General features: G+C 38.9%; 1 protein-coding gene and 1 pseudogene across 5 annotated transcripts in view; one reads left to right on the top strand and one right to left on the bottom strand.

Moving 5' to 3' along the window:
• The window catches only part of FAM168A (family with sequence similarity 168 member A), a 243,745-nt gene that overhangs the window by 72,512 nt on the left and 156,492 nt on the right, over positions 1–14,741 (bottom strand). The window lies entirely within an intron of this gene.
• Positions 13,314–13,432, top strand: LOC125080195 (uncharacterized; annotated as a pseudogene).

Below are 14,741 nucleotides of genomic sequence, written 5' to 3'. Positions count from 1 at the left end.
ATAGTATATGCACAACAGGTTGCAGTGTTAGGAATCAGTGTTGTGGCTTGCAAACTACTTTAAATTTTTCAAAGAATCTTATAAAGCGTTTATACCTTATAAAATTTTTTTTTTTAGATTTTTTTTTTTTTTTTTTATTTGACAGAGAGATCACAAGCAGGCAGAGAGGCAGGCAGAGAGAGAGGAGGAAGCAGGCTCCCCGAGAGAGCAGAGAGCCCGATGCGGGGCTCGATCCCAGGACTCTGAGATCATGACCTGAGCCGAAGGCAGCGGCTTAACCCACTGAGCCACCCAGGCGCCCCTACCTTATAAAATTTTTAACCACTATTTCACTTGATCCTTTGAGGTAAGCAATGCAAGGATTATTAATTTCATTTGACAGCTAAAGAAATGAAAGCTCAAAGGTTTAATTCACATTGGATGGATACTGTACAGAAAAGAGAAAGATGGTGTCTGCCCAAAGGAGTTTAGAGTCTAACTGGGCAATTCCTAAAGCTCTGGAATGCTTAAACTGCTTAGCAAACCCTCTCCCCAAAAAGCAACAATAAAACTGAACAAAATGGTCAAAACCAACCAATTTGCACCTCTGAAAATTAACCAAAGGCATACATCAAATTTCTCAAATTGAGAAATGTCTATCTGAGAAAAATTACTGAACAAGGGCACCTAGGTGGTTCAGCTGGTTAAACAAGTGACTCATGATCTCAGCTCAGGTCTTGATCTCATGGTGATGAGTTCAAGGCCCACAATGGGCTCCACACTGGGCATGGAGCTTACTTTAAAAAAAAGAAAAAAGAGAAGAAAAGAAAAGAAGAAAAATTACTGAACCATACTAAGAACAGGGAAAATCTGTAGCATTTTATCCTAGGGCTGCCCCTATCTCCCAACCCCTAGCTCCCTGGGAGTAATTCCATCAGAGCAGGTCCAGTCAGGCCAAGAGGACGACTGATGCCAGAGTGGGCTGATTTAATCTAAAGCTGAGCATAGCAAATCAGCTCTGGAGATTGCCCAGCATCACTGTCAAAAATAATAGAGGGACAATCTGGGGAACAATAGTAAACAATCCAGGAAGGCTACCACTGTAGCTAGACTAAGGTCAGAATACTAGTCAGAGCAGGTTAACAGAGCAGACAAATGACAAATTTACAAGGGAATACAAGGGAACAAAAAGCCATAATGAGTCTTGATAAGACTGACTATGGGAACCCTGGTGGTAAGACTTCACTATTGCTAAGGAGAAACTGGAGGGAGTCCTAGCTATCTACTGACTCTATGTGAATGTAAGGCCTTAAACACACTGAAAGCAAAGGTTGGAGCAGAACTGTAAATTGACTGAACTCTGAATACATTCTCCAAATGATAAACAGATCCATTAGCAAAGGGTAGATTCCCTGGCCCAGGGTTTAAGCCAATCATTGACCACTAATCTATGCTGACCCAGGGGTGACTTTTAAGAAGCCAGCTTTAAATATTAAAACAATAATTTTAAAAATATGACCAGGAAAAGCTAATTTCATGTTTAAATCATTAAGTATTCATGGTTATTTTAATAAGACATCAGTAGTCACACAATGCAAAAAGACAGACACTATAGAATAGTCTAAATAAACAAAATCACCCAGCAACAATATCCAACCTCCATGGCAGAAGAATCTGAATTAAGAGTTGCCACAAAATATTATCTAAAACATGTAGTTTTGATTGGTGCTAGCAAGATGGCAGAGACGCAGATCTAAATTTCATCTGGTCCCAAGAATTCAGCTAAATAGTTATCAAACCATTCTGAACACCTACGAACTCAATAGGAAACTGAAGAAAAGAATAGCAACAACTCTAGGAACAGAAAACCCGACCACTCTGTGGAAGGTAGGATGTGCAGAGAAGTGAATCCTAAGGGATATTTGGGAAGCTAGATCGCGGTGGGGAGGGAGCCTCCATCAGCCGGCTACAAGCAAGTGATAAAGCAGCAGAACACAAAATCAGAACTTTCAGAAGTCTGCTCAGCTAAGGGATGTCACTCCAGTGGATAAGCAGGGGTAGGGGTGGGCGGTGGGAATCCTCGCTGGGGACAGTATAGTCTTAGGACCCTTGGGGTCACAGGAAGACTGAGGGTCCCTGAGCGTGACAGAGCTCCCAGGTATCAGAGCAGAGAAGCCAGCTGCAAAGAGTGAGCCAAGGAGTGGGATCTCAGCTCAGGGTTGCCATAAACCATGATCTGTGGTGCAGTTGGGCTACTGCTCTTTGAGCAGCAGACCCAGGGAGACTCCCCTTCCTCCCCCGGAGGAGCAGCATGGGAGTGCACCACAGGAATCTGCTGGGTTTGGAGACTCCAAACAGGGCTGTGTGCCTGAGATAGAAACACTCAGTCAGGGGCACCTGGGTGGCTCAGTGGGTTAAGCCTCTGCCTTCAGCTCAGGTCATGATCTCAGGGTCCTGGGATCGAGCCCCGCATAGGGCTCTCTGCTCAGCAGGGAGCCTGCTTCCCCCCCCCCAGCCCCCTGCCTGCCTTTCTGCCTACTTGTGATCTCTGTCAAATAAATAAATAAAATCTAAAAAAAAAAAGAAAAAAGAAACACTCAGTCACAGGCTGGTTGAGCACAGAGTGTGGATGGAGACCAGGGAGACAGGAGTGATTGACGGCTTTTCTCTGAAGGGAACTGAGGAGTGGGGCCCCCAGCTCTCGGTTCCTCCGGGCTAGAGACTGGGAGGCCACCATTTTCATTCTAGTCGTCCAAAGCTGTAAAGAAAGCTTTCAGGCAACGAAAGCTACCAAGAGCAAACCTGAGCAGATTACTTAGCCTGGCCCCTGAGAAGGGTGGTTCAATTCCACCTGGACAAAGACATTTGAGAATCACTGCAATAGGCCCTTGTCCCAGAAGATCAATAAAAACATCCAGTCAAGACAAAGTTTACTGATCAATGAGAACTACAAAACTCCAGTACTAGGGGAATACAGCACATAGAATTCATGGTTCTTTCCCTATGATTCTTTAGTCTTTCAAGTTAATTTTTAAAATTTTCTTTATTTTTTTCTTCTACTTTGCTATTTTTTCAATTTTTCTTCATTCCTTTTCCAACCAACTTATCAATTCCTTTTTAAACATTTTTAATTTTCATTTTTACAGCCATATTCTATTCCTTTATTGTATTTAACCTTGTTTTTGGTATATAGAAATGTTTTTCTTCCTTTAAAATTTTGGGATGCAGTTTCTTCTAAAACACCAAAATATATCCTAAATCTAGCATATGGCTTTGTTCTATTCATCAGTCTAATCAGGTTCTCTCTTTTTAAAATTTTTCTTCTTTCTTTTTTCAACCAACTTCTTATTTTATCAATTCATTAAAAAAAAATCTTTCTTAATGTTCATTTTTACAGTCATATTCCATCCCTTCATTGTATTCACCCTTATCTGTGTGTGTGTGTGTGTGTGTGTGTGTGTGTGTGTGTGTTTTTCTTTTTCAAAATTTTAGGAGGCAGTTTCTTCTAATAGACCAAAATACACCCAAAATCTAGTGAGTGGTTCTGTTCTATTCATCAGCCTGATCACATTCTTTTTTGTTTGTTTCTTTCTTTTCCCCCTGGTATCGGGTCTCTTCTGAATTCTTTAGTGTACATTTTTCTGGGGTTGTTGTTAACCTTTTAGCATTTTGTTCTCTCATTCATCTGTTCTCTGGACAAAATGACAAAACAGAAAAACTCACCTCAAAAAACTGAGAAAAAGAGAGATAAACTACTGGATTGTGAGAGGAGAATGTGAGAAATCAGTAATACCATAAGATGAAACAATATTAGAATATCTGGGATCCCAGAAGAAGAAGAAGGAGGGGGGGGGAAGGTATACTGCAGCAAATTAATGTGGAAAACCTCCCTAATTTGGAGAAGGGAATGGTCATCAAAATCCAGGAGGCACAGAGAACCCCCTCAAAATCAATAAAAATATGTTAATACCCCAACATCTAGTAGTAAAACTTACAATTCTCAGAGACAAACAGAAAATCCTGAAAGCAGCTCGGGACAAGAAGTCTGTAGCTTACAACGGTAGAAACATTAGATTGGCAGCAGACGTATCCACAGAGACCTGGCAGGCCAGAATGGACTGGCATGATATATTCAGGGCACTAAAACAAGAAAAGTATGCAGCCAAGAATACTATATCCAGCTAAGCTGTCATTGAAATAAAAAGCTTCTAGGACAAACAAAAACTAAAAGAATTCATGGTCACCAAACCAGACCTATGAGAAATACTGAAAGGGGTCCTCTAAGCAGAGAGCCTAAAAGTAACACAGACCACACAGGAACAGAGACAGTATACAGTAACAGTCACCTTACAGTAAATACAATGGCACTAAATTCATATCTTTCAATAGTTACCCTGAATGTAAATGAGCTAAATGCCCCAATCAAAAGATAAAGAGTATGAGACTGGATAAAAAAACAAGATCCAGGGGCGCCTGGGTGGCTCAGTGGGTTAAGCCGCTGCCTTCGGCTCAGGTCATGATCTCAGGGTCCTGGGATCGAGTCCCACATCGGGCTCTCTGCTCAGCAAGAAGCCTGCTTCCCTCTCTCTCTCTCTCTGTGCCTCTCCGTCTACTTGTGATCTCTCTCTGTCAAATAAATAAATAAAAAATCTTTAAAAAAAAAAAAAACAAGATCCATCAATATGCTGTCTGCAAGAGACTCATTTTAGACCCAAAGACACCTCAAGATTCTTTTTTTTTTTTTTTTACGATTTTTTTATTTATTTATTTGACAGGGAGAGAAATCACAAGTAGGCAGAAGTAGGGAGAGAGCCAGGCCGATAGAGAGGGAGAAGCAGGCTCCCTGTTGAGCAGAGAGCCTGATGTGGGCCTTAATCCCAGGACCCTGGGATCATGACCTGAGCCCAAGGCAGAGGCTTAACCCACTGAACCACCCAGGCACCCCGAGACACCTCAAGATTTAAACAGAGGGTGTGGAAAATAATTTACCATGCTAATGGACATCAAAAGACAACTGGAGTGGTGATCCTTATATCAGACAAATGAGATTTTAAGCCAAAGACTATAATAAGAGATGAGGAAGGACACTATATCATTCTGAAAGGGTCTGTCCAACAAGAAGATCTAACAACAGTAAATATTTATGTCCCTAACATGGGAGGACCCAATTATATAAGCCAATTAATAATAAAATCAAAGAAACACACTGAAGTTTAACACTCCCCTCAATGAAATGGACAGATCATCTAAGCAAAAGATCAACAAGGAAATAAGGGATTTTTATGACACACTGGATCAGATGAACTTCACAGATATATTCAGAACACTCCATTCCAAAGCAACAGAATATGCATTCTTCTCTAGTACACATGAAACATTCTCCAGAATAGATCACATCCTGGGTCACAAATCAGGTCTCAACTGGTACCAAAAGATTGGGATCATTCCCTGCATATTTTCAGACCACAATACTTTGAAACTCGAACGCAATCACAAGAGGAAAGTTGGAAACAACTGAAATACATGGAGGCTAAAGAGCATCCTACCAGGGGCACCTACGTGGCTCAGTTGTTGGAAGAATTTCTACCAAACATTAAAGAAGAATTAATACCTATTCTTCTGAAGCCGTTCCAAGAAATAGAAATAGAAGGAAAACTTCCAAACTCATTTTATAAGGCCAGCACTATCTTGATCCCAAATCCAGACAAAGACCCCATCAAAAAGGAGAATTACTGACCAGTAACCCTGATGAGCCTGAATGCAAAGATTCTCACCAAAAAACTAGCCAAGAGGATCTAACAGTATGTTAAAAGGATTATTCACCACAACCAAGTAGGATTTATCCCTGGGTTGCAAGGTTGGTTCAACACCCACAAATTAATCAATGTGATAAAATACATTAATAAAAGAAAGAATAAGAACCATATGATACTCTCAATAGATGCTGAAAAAGCATTTGACAAAGTATAAAGCATCCTTTCTTTTTTTTTTTAAGATTTTATTTATTTATTTGACAAAGAGAAAGAGCACAAGTAGCAGAGAGGCAGGCAGAGAGGGAGGGGGAAGCAGGCTCCCTGCTGAGCAGAGAGCCTGATGTGGGGCTCGATCCCAGGACCCTGAGATCATGACCGGAGGTGAAGGCAGATGCTTAACTGACTAAGCCACCCAGGCGCCCCCAAAGCATCCTTTTTTGGTCAAAACTCTTCACAGTATAGGGATAGAGGGTACATACGTCAATATCATCAAAGCCATCTATGAAAAACCCACAGCGAACATCATTCTCAATGAGGAAAACCTGAGAGCTTTTTCCCCAAAGGTCTGTAACATGGCAGGGATGTTCACTATCACCACTACTATTCAACACAGTACTAGGAGTCCTAGCCTCAGCAATCAGACAACAAAAAGAAAGAAAAGGCAACAGAATCGACAAAGAAAAAGTCAAACTCGCAGTCTTTGCAGATATGATTCTTCATGTGGAAAACCCAAAAGACTCCACTCCAAAACTGCTAGAACTCATACAGGAATTCAGTAAAGTGTCGGGATATAAAATCAATGCACAGAAATCAGTTGCATTTCTATACAACAGCAAAACAGAATAAATAAGGAGTCAATCCCATTTACAACTGCACCCAAACCCATAAGATACCTAGGAATAAACCTAACCAAAGAGGTAAACAATCTGTACTCAGAAAACTATAAAGTACTGGGGCGCCTGGGTGGCTCAGTGGGTTGAGCCGCTGCCTTCGGCTCAGGTCATGATCTCAGGGTCCTGGGATTGAGTCCCGAGTCGGGCTCTCTGCTCGGCGGGAAGCCTGCTTCCTCCTCTCTCTCTCTCTCTCTGCCTGCCTCTCTACTTGTGATCTCTCTCTGTCAAGTAAATAAATAAAAATAAAATCTTTAAAAAAAAAAACTATAAAGTACTTATGAAAGAAATTGAGGAAGACACAAAGAAATGGGAAAACATTTCATGCTCAAGGACTGGAAGAACAAATATTGTAAAAAGGTCTATGCTACCTAGAGCAATCTATACATTTAATGCAATCCCTATCAAAATACCATCAATTTTTTTCAAAGAAGTGGAACATATAATCCTAAAATTTGTATGGAACCAGAAAAGACCCTGAATAGCCAGAGAAATATTGAAAAATAAAACCAAAGTTGGTGGCATCACAATTCTAGACTTCAAGCTCTATTACAAAGCTGTCATCATCAAGCCAGTATGGTACTGGCACAAAAACAGACACATAGATCAATGGAACAGAATAGAGAGCCCAGATGGACCCTCAACTCTATGGTCAACTAATCTTCAACAAAGCAGGAAAGAATGTCCAGTGGAAAAAAGACAGTCACTTCAACAAATGGTGTTGGGAAAACTGGATAGCCACATGCAGAAGAATGAAACTGGACCACTTCCTTACACCACACACAAAAATAGACTCAAAATGAATGAAAGACATCAACGTGAGACAGGAATCCATCAAAATCTTTGAGGAGAACACAGGCAGTAACCTCTTTGATCTCAGCCGCAGTCACTTCTTCCTAGAAATACTCCCAAAAGCAAGGGAAGCAAGGGCAAAAATGAACTATTGGGACTTCATCAAGATCAAAAGCTTTTGCACAGCAAAGGAGACAGTCAACAAAACCAAAAGACAGCTGACAAAATGGGAGAAGATATTTGCAAATGACATATCAGATAAAGGGCTAGTATCCAAAATCTATAAAGAACTTATCCAACTCAACACCCAAAGAACAAATAATCTAATTGAGAAATGGGCAGAAGACATCAACAGACATTTCGGCAAAGACGACATCCAAATGACCAACAGACACAAGAAAAATTGTTCAACATCACTTGGCATCAGCAAAAAAGTCAAAACCATAGTGAGATACCACCTCACGCCAGTCAGAATGGCTTAAATTGACAAGTCAGGAAATGACAGATGTTGGAGAGGATGCAGAGAAAGGGGAATCCTCCTGGACTGCTGGTAGGAATGCGAGCTGGTGCCACCACTCTGGAAAACAGTGTGGAGGTTCCTCAAAAAGGTGAAAATAGAGCTCCCTATGACCCAGCAATTGCACTACTGGGTATTTACCTCAAAGATACAAATGTAGTGATCGAAAGGGGCACGTGCACCCCAATGTTTATAGTAGTAACGTCCACAACAGCCAAACTATGGAAAGAGCCTAGACGTCCATCAACAGATGAATGGATAATGAAGATGTGGTACACACACACACACAGGAATATTATGCAGCCAACAAAAAATTGAAATCTTGCCATTTACAACAACGTGGGTAGAACTAGAGGTTATTATGCTAAGGGAAGTAAGTCAGAAGAAGACAATTATCATATGATCTCATTGACACATCGAATTTGAGAAACTAGAAAGAGGATCATAGAGGAAGGGAGGGAAAAATGAAACAAGATGAAACCGGAGGGGGAGACAAACCATAAGAGACTCTTGATCTCAGGAAACAAACTGAAGGTTGCTGGAGGGGAGGGCGGTAGAAGGGGTGGGGTGGCTGGACCATGGACATTGAGGAGGGTATGTGCTGTGGTGAGTGCTGTGAATTGTGTAAGACTGATGAATTACAGACCTGTATCCCTGAAACAGATAATACATTATATGTTAATAAAAATAAATTAATTAAAAATAAATACAACATGTAGTTTTCAACAAACAAAAAATCATGAATCATCCAAAGAAACAGTAAAGAGTGCCCATTTACCAAGGGAAAAAAAAAAAAGATGATTATAAATACTAATTCAAGGGGACCCAGATGTTGGGATGAGCAGAGAAATATTTTGAAATGGGTATTATAAATAGTGTGAAAAAGAACCAAAGGAAACCATATTTAAAGAATTAAATGGAAGAATGATGATAATTCAAATAGAGAATATCAATACACAGAAATTATTAAAAAAAAAAAAAAAGAACCAAATGGAAATTGTATTCTGAAATGAAATATTCAAGGGGGACTCAACAACAAATCTGAGCTGGAAGAAGGAAAAAATCATCCAACTCAAAGACAGATCAATATAGATTATGCAATCTGAAAAACAAAAAGAAAATAGAGTGACCTGTAGGAAACTCAAACCAACATACAAGTAATGGGAGTTCCAGAAAGTGGAAAGAAAAAAATTTGAGCAGAAAAAAATATTTGAGGATATAATGACCAAAAGCTTCCCAAATTTGATTTTAAAAACAAACATTAAACTACATATCTAACTAATGAACCCCAAATTGGCTAAACAAAAAACATCCATACCTGTACATATCATAGTAAAAACTGCAGAAAACCAAACAGAAGTTTTTGAAAGTAGCAAGAGAAAACAATTTATCAGATAAAAGGGAACAACAGGATTAACAGCTCACTTCTCATCAGAAATAATGGGAAGCTAGAGGCAGAGGAATGATATATAAAATGTGTCGAAAGAAAAAAAGCAAGTATCTTAACCAAGATTTATAACCTCCATGGAATGACAGAAGAGCCTGCACAGCCAAAGCAATCCCAAGAAAGAACAAAGCTGGAGGTAACACAATTCCAGATTTCAAGACATACACAAAGCTTTGGTAATCAAAACAGTATGGTATTAGCATGAAAAACAGACACACAGAGCAATGGAACAGAATAGAGACCCCAGAAATAAACCCACATTTATATGGTCAATTAATCTATGACAAAGGAGGCCAGAATACACAATGGGAGAAAGTCATTTCAATAAATACTGCTGGGTGGGGCCCTTGGGTAGCTCAGTGGGTTAAAGCCTCTGCTTTTGGCTCAGGTCATGATCCCAGGTTCCTGGGATCGAGCCCAGCATTGGGCTCTCTGCTTGGTGGGGAGCCTGCTTCCCTTCCTCTCTCTCTGTCTGCCTCTCTGTCTACTTGTGATCTCTGTCAAATAAATAAATAAAATTTAAAAAAAAATGCTGCTGGGAAAACCGGACAGCTACATGTAAAAGAATGAAACTCAATCATTTTCTTATACTATACACAAAAATAAACTCAAAGTGGAATAAAGACCTAAACATGAGATCTGAAACCATAAAAATCCTAGAAGAGAACAAAGGCAACAATTTCTCTAACATCAGCCAGCCATAGCTACATTTTTCTAGATGTGTCTCCTAAGGCAAAGGAAACAAAAGCAAAAATACTGGGATTACATCAAAATAAAAAGCTTTTGCACAGTGAAGGAAGTCATCAGCAAAACAAAAAGACAACCTACTGAATGGGAGAAGATACTTGCAAATGATATATCTGATAAGAGTCTGATATCCAAAATATATAAAGAACTTATATAACAACATCAAAACAAAAACAACCCCCCAAAACCACCACCACCACCACAAAAACTGATTAAAAAAAGGGCAGAGGAGCTCAACAGACATTTTTCCAAAGAAGACATACAGATGACCAACAGACATGAAAAGATGCTCAATATCACTCATTATCAGGGAAATGCGAATCAAAAACAAAATGAGATATTATCTCATGCCTGTTAGAATAACTAAAATCAAGGGGCGCCTGGGTGGCTCAGTGGGTTAAAGCCTCTGCCTTCGCCTCAGGTCATGATCCCAGGGTCCTGGGATTGAGCCCCGCATCGGGCTCTCTGCTCGGTGGAGAGCCTGCTTCCTCCTCTCTCTCTCTGCCTGCTTCTCTGCCTACTTGTGATCTCTGTCAAATAAATAAATAAAATCTTTAAAAAAAAAAAAAAAGAATAACTAAAATCAAGAAGATAAGAAACAACAAAGTAAGAACATGGAGGAAAAGGAAGCCCTGTGCACTGTTGGTGGAAATGTAAATTGGTGCAGCCTCCGTGAAAAACAGTATTGGAGGTTCCTCAAAAAATTAAATCAGAAATACCACCTGATCCAATAATTCCACTACTGGGTATTTACTCAGAAAAAAGGAGTACACAAACTCAAAAAGACACATGCACCCCTATGCTTACTGCAGCATTATTTACAATAGCCAAGAAATGGAAGCAACCTAAGTGTCCTTCGAAAATATATATACATATAAACAATGGAATATAAACAATGGAACATTACACAGCCATAATAAAGGATGACATCACACCATTTGAGACAACAAGGATGCACCTGGAGGGTATTATGCTAAGTGAAATAAGTAAGAATGAGAGAGACAAATACCATTTAATTCCATTCATAAATGGCATCTATAAACAATGAATAAACAAAAAGTAGAATAAGAACTATAAATTCAGAGAACAAACTGATTGGTTGACAGAGGGGAGGGGTTGGGGCAAAAGTGGTGAAGAGCAGAGGGAGATACAGGCCTCCAGTTATGGAATGAGTAAGTTATAGCAATGTAACTGGACAGACGGTAGCTATACTTTAAACACAGCATAATGTATAAATTATCACATCACTAAGCTGTACACTTAAAACGCGTGTAACACTGTATGTAAACTTTACTAAAAAAAAAGAAATAAAAAATAAAATGTCCTCATTAAAAACATTTATAACCCCAGCAAAGTTATCATTCAAAACTGAAGGCAAAAATAAAGACATTCCCACATCACTAATGACTGAGATAGTTCAGTGGTAATACCCACCTTTCAAAAAATACTAATGAAACACTGGGGTTGGGGAGGAAAATACCTAAAGCTATCAGGCTGAAAGGAAATGGTCCAGAGAGTAAATCAAATCTTCATGAAGAAATAAAGAGCACCAATAAAGGTGATTATGTAGGTGAATATAAAAGTATAAATATTTTTCTCTTAATAGTTTTAAAAGACAGCTATATAAAATAACTCTAAAACCATATTGCTGGTCATATAATACATAAACATTTAATTTATATAAAAACAAGAGTCCAGGGGTGCCTGGATGACTCAGTCGGCTAAGTGTCCAACTTATGGTTTTGGCTCATGCCATGATCTCAGGGTTGTGGGACTGAGTCCCATGTCTGGCTCCATGCTCAGTATGGAGTCTGCCCTAGATTCCCTCTCCCTCTCTTTCTCCCCCTCCCCCTTCTCTCTCCCTCACCAAATTAATAAGTAAAATCTTAAAAAAAAAAAAAAAAAAAAAACAAGAGCCCAAGTACAGGAGGGGGGGGGGAATGGAGTTAATTGGAACAAACTTTCTGTATCTTTTTTTTTTTTTAAGACTTTATTTATTTATTTGATGGAGAGAGACAGCGAGAAAGGGAATACAAGCAGGGGGAGTGGGAGAGGGAGAAGCAGACTCCCCGCCCAGCAGGGAGCCCAATGCAGCCTTGATCCCAGGACCCTGGGATCATGACCCGAGCCAAAGGCAGACGCCCAATGACTGAGCCACCCAGGTGCCCCAAACTTTCTGTATCTTACTGAAATTAATTTAGCTTGAATCTGAAGTAGACTGCATGTAGATTATAATAAATACAATAATTTGTAATAAGATATATTTAATCGCCAAAACAAAGTAACTTATAAAATTTAATAAAAATTTCTACAATATCAGCAATAAAAAGGAACAAACCAATGATACATATCACAACATGAATTAACCTTGAAAATACTATGCCAAGTAAAAGCAGCAAGAGCAAAAGACCACATACTATATGAGTTTATTTATATGAAATGTTCAGAAAAAGCAAAATTACAGAGGCAGACAGTAAATATTTGGTCACCTGGGAGTTGGAGTAGGAATGGGGACTGACAGCATATGGAAGCAAGAGATCTCTTTGTGGTTAAAAATGGTCTTTACCTGGATTTTGGTGATAGTTGCACAACTCTGTAAATTTACTAAAACACATTGAATTTGCAGACTTAATTTAAGGGTGAAATTTATCATATGTAAATTATACTTCAGTAAAGCGGTTTTAATATATGAACTGGTGATTCAATAAATAATTACAGATCTTTTATAAGCTAAAAGTTGTCATTTAGTTCAAAACCTTCATTTTATATACATGAAGATTCCTCATGTGCCAGGCTTTGTGCAAAGTATTACAAATTCAGAGATAACAGGACACAATTTCTACCCCTGTGGTATTTATAAGAGAAAGAAAGAGACATGGAAATTGACAATAGCAATATAGTACTGTTATTATACTGAGTGCTGAAAATTTAAAGAACAATTAACTAAAGGGTGGTGGTAGGGGAAGGAAGAGTATGACTACTACTAGGTGGCAAAACACTCAGTTAAAGGATTCTAATTCCCAGCCCATCTTGTATAGTGTGGTTATGTGATTAGTCCTGCTCAGTAAGATATAACTGAAATATTGTGTAGGTCTTCTGTTAAAGGCTACTTAAGAGGAACAGTGTTATCTGGCAGAGGTGCCCTGTTTCTCCCCTTTCCTTCTTGCTATCTAGAATTAGGACATGATAGCTTTGCGCAGTGGCAGTATCTCAGCCAATGAGGTTTATCCGAGGTGCGATTATTGCTAATAGAATTAGGACATGATGATTGGAACTCATCAGCTTTCTTTTACATGAAGTAACCTTCTGATGGAAGTCTCAAATCAAAGATGGTAGAAAGACCCCAGATCCTTGATGATTTCATAGAACAACCAGGTTAGGCCTGGACTACTTACCTCTGCAGTTCTTTTATATGAGAAAATAAAACCCTGATTTTCCAAACCACTGTTATTTCAGAATGTCATAGCCAAACCTAATCCTGTTTAATTGGGGGAGAGATACTGAAGATTTCTAAAGAATGTATTACTTGATCTGTTTTGAAGGATGACAGGAAGTCTACAGAAGGAGAAGGGGAAGGAAAGGGCATTCATGAGGCTATGCCATGAAAAAGCAAGACACAGAGAATGCTGAGCAGTTCTGAAAGGTTGGAGCATAGAATCTGAGGGAAAACATGGCAGGGATATTATCATTCTGGACCCATTTCTCAATTGTCCACACAGTTCCTATGAAGAATCTCAGAAAACCAGGTTAGACATGGTTACGGGGCATTTTATGATCCCAGAGCTCTCTGAACTTCTCTATTATAAATACTCATTCCAGTTGTAATTTGTTTGCCCAATTCTTTTCCTCCTGCTACATCTGAAGCACCATGAGGTCAAGGGACCATATCTGTTTTATTCACTACTAAATTTCTAGGAAAGGTCCTAGTATAAAGCAGAGTGCTAAGTATTTGTTGACTAGTCAAGAAGAATGAATTAATGGGTAAATAAAAAGAAACCTTTTATTGAATTCTTACCTAACAAATTTAAGAAAACTCAGTTTTAGTGGTTTTTTTTTCTTAATTCTATCACTATGACAGTATACAAGGAAGGCCAGTTTTTATAGCAGCTGTCTATTCTTTATACTACTTTCTGCCAAATGTAATCAAACTGCACATCAGATTTCCATATTTTACAGTTCTGTATATATCATCTCGTCTCAGAAAATGTTTCAATTTAAAGGTGAAATGGAGGAGAACTCTGATTTCTAGGATCTGCCAACAGGATCTCAATATCAAAAAGGTTTCCACAGTTAACAAAAAGATCTTTTCATGCAAAACCTCAATAACCACCTCTTGTGCCTGCCTGTAAATGATATGCTCATCTGCAAAATGTCACATTCTAACCACTAGAGCATTCAGCCCATTTGAAATAGCCTTCAGAAAATGGCTTTTTTTGCTAATCAAAAACACAACAAAATTGTCTCTCAAGTCAAATGCTTGCAAATAATACAAAATTTCTTCTCAAGGGTTTTTTTTTTTTTTTCTTTTTCAAGGGGTTTTTTTTTTAAGAGCAAACAAATTTCAGAGGGAATTTCCCTTAATATAGAATCCAATTATTCATTAAACCTCACAAGTA

This window comes from Lutra lutra, chromosome 10 (assembly GCF_902655055.1).
Source record: "Lutra lutra chromosome 10, mLutLut1.2, whole genome shotgun sequence".
Lineage (NCBI taxonomy): Eukaryota > Metazoa > Chordata > Mammalia > Carnivora > Mustelidae > Lutra > Lutra lutra.
The sequence above is the reverse complement of the archived record's forward strand: the minus strand, read 5'-3'. Positions and strand labels throughout refer to the sequence as shown.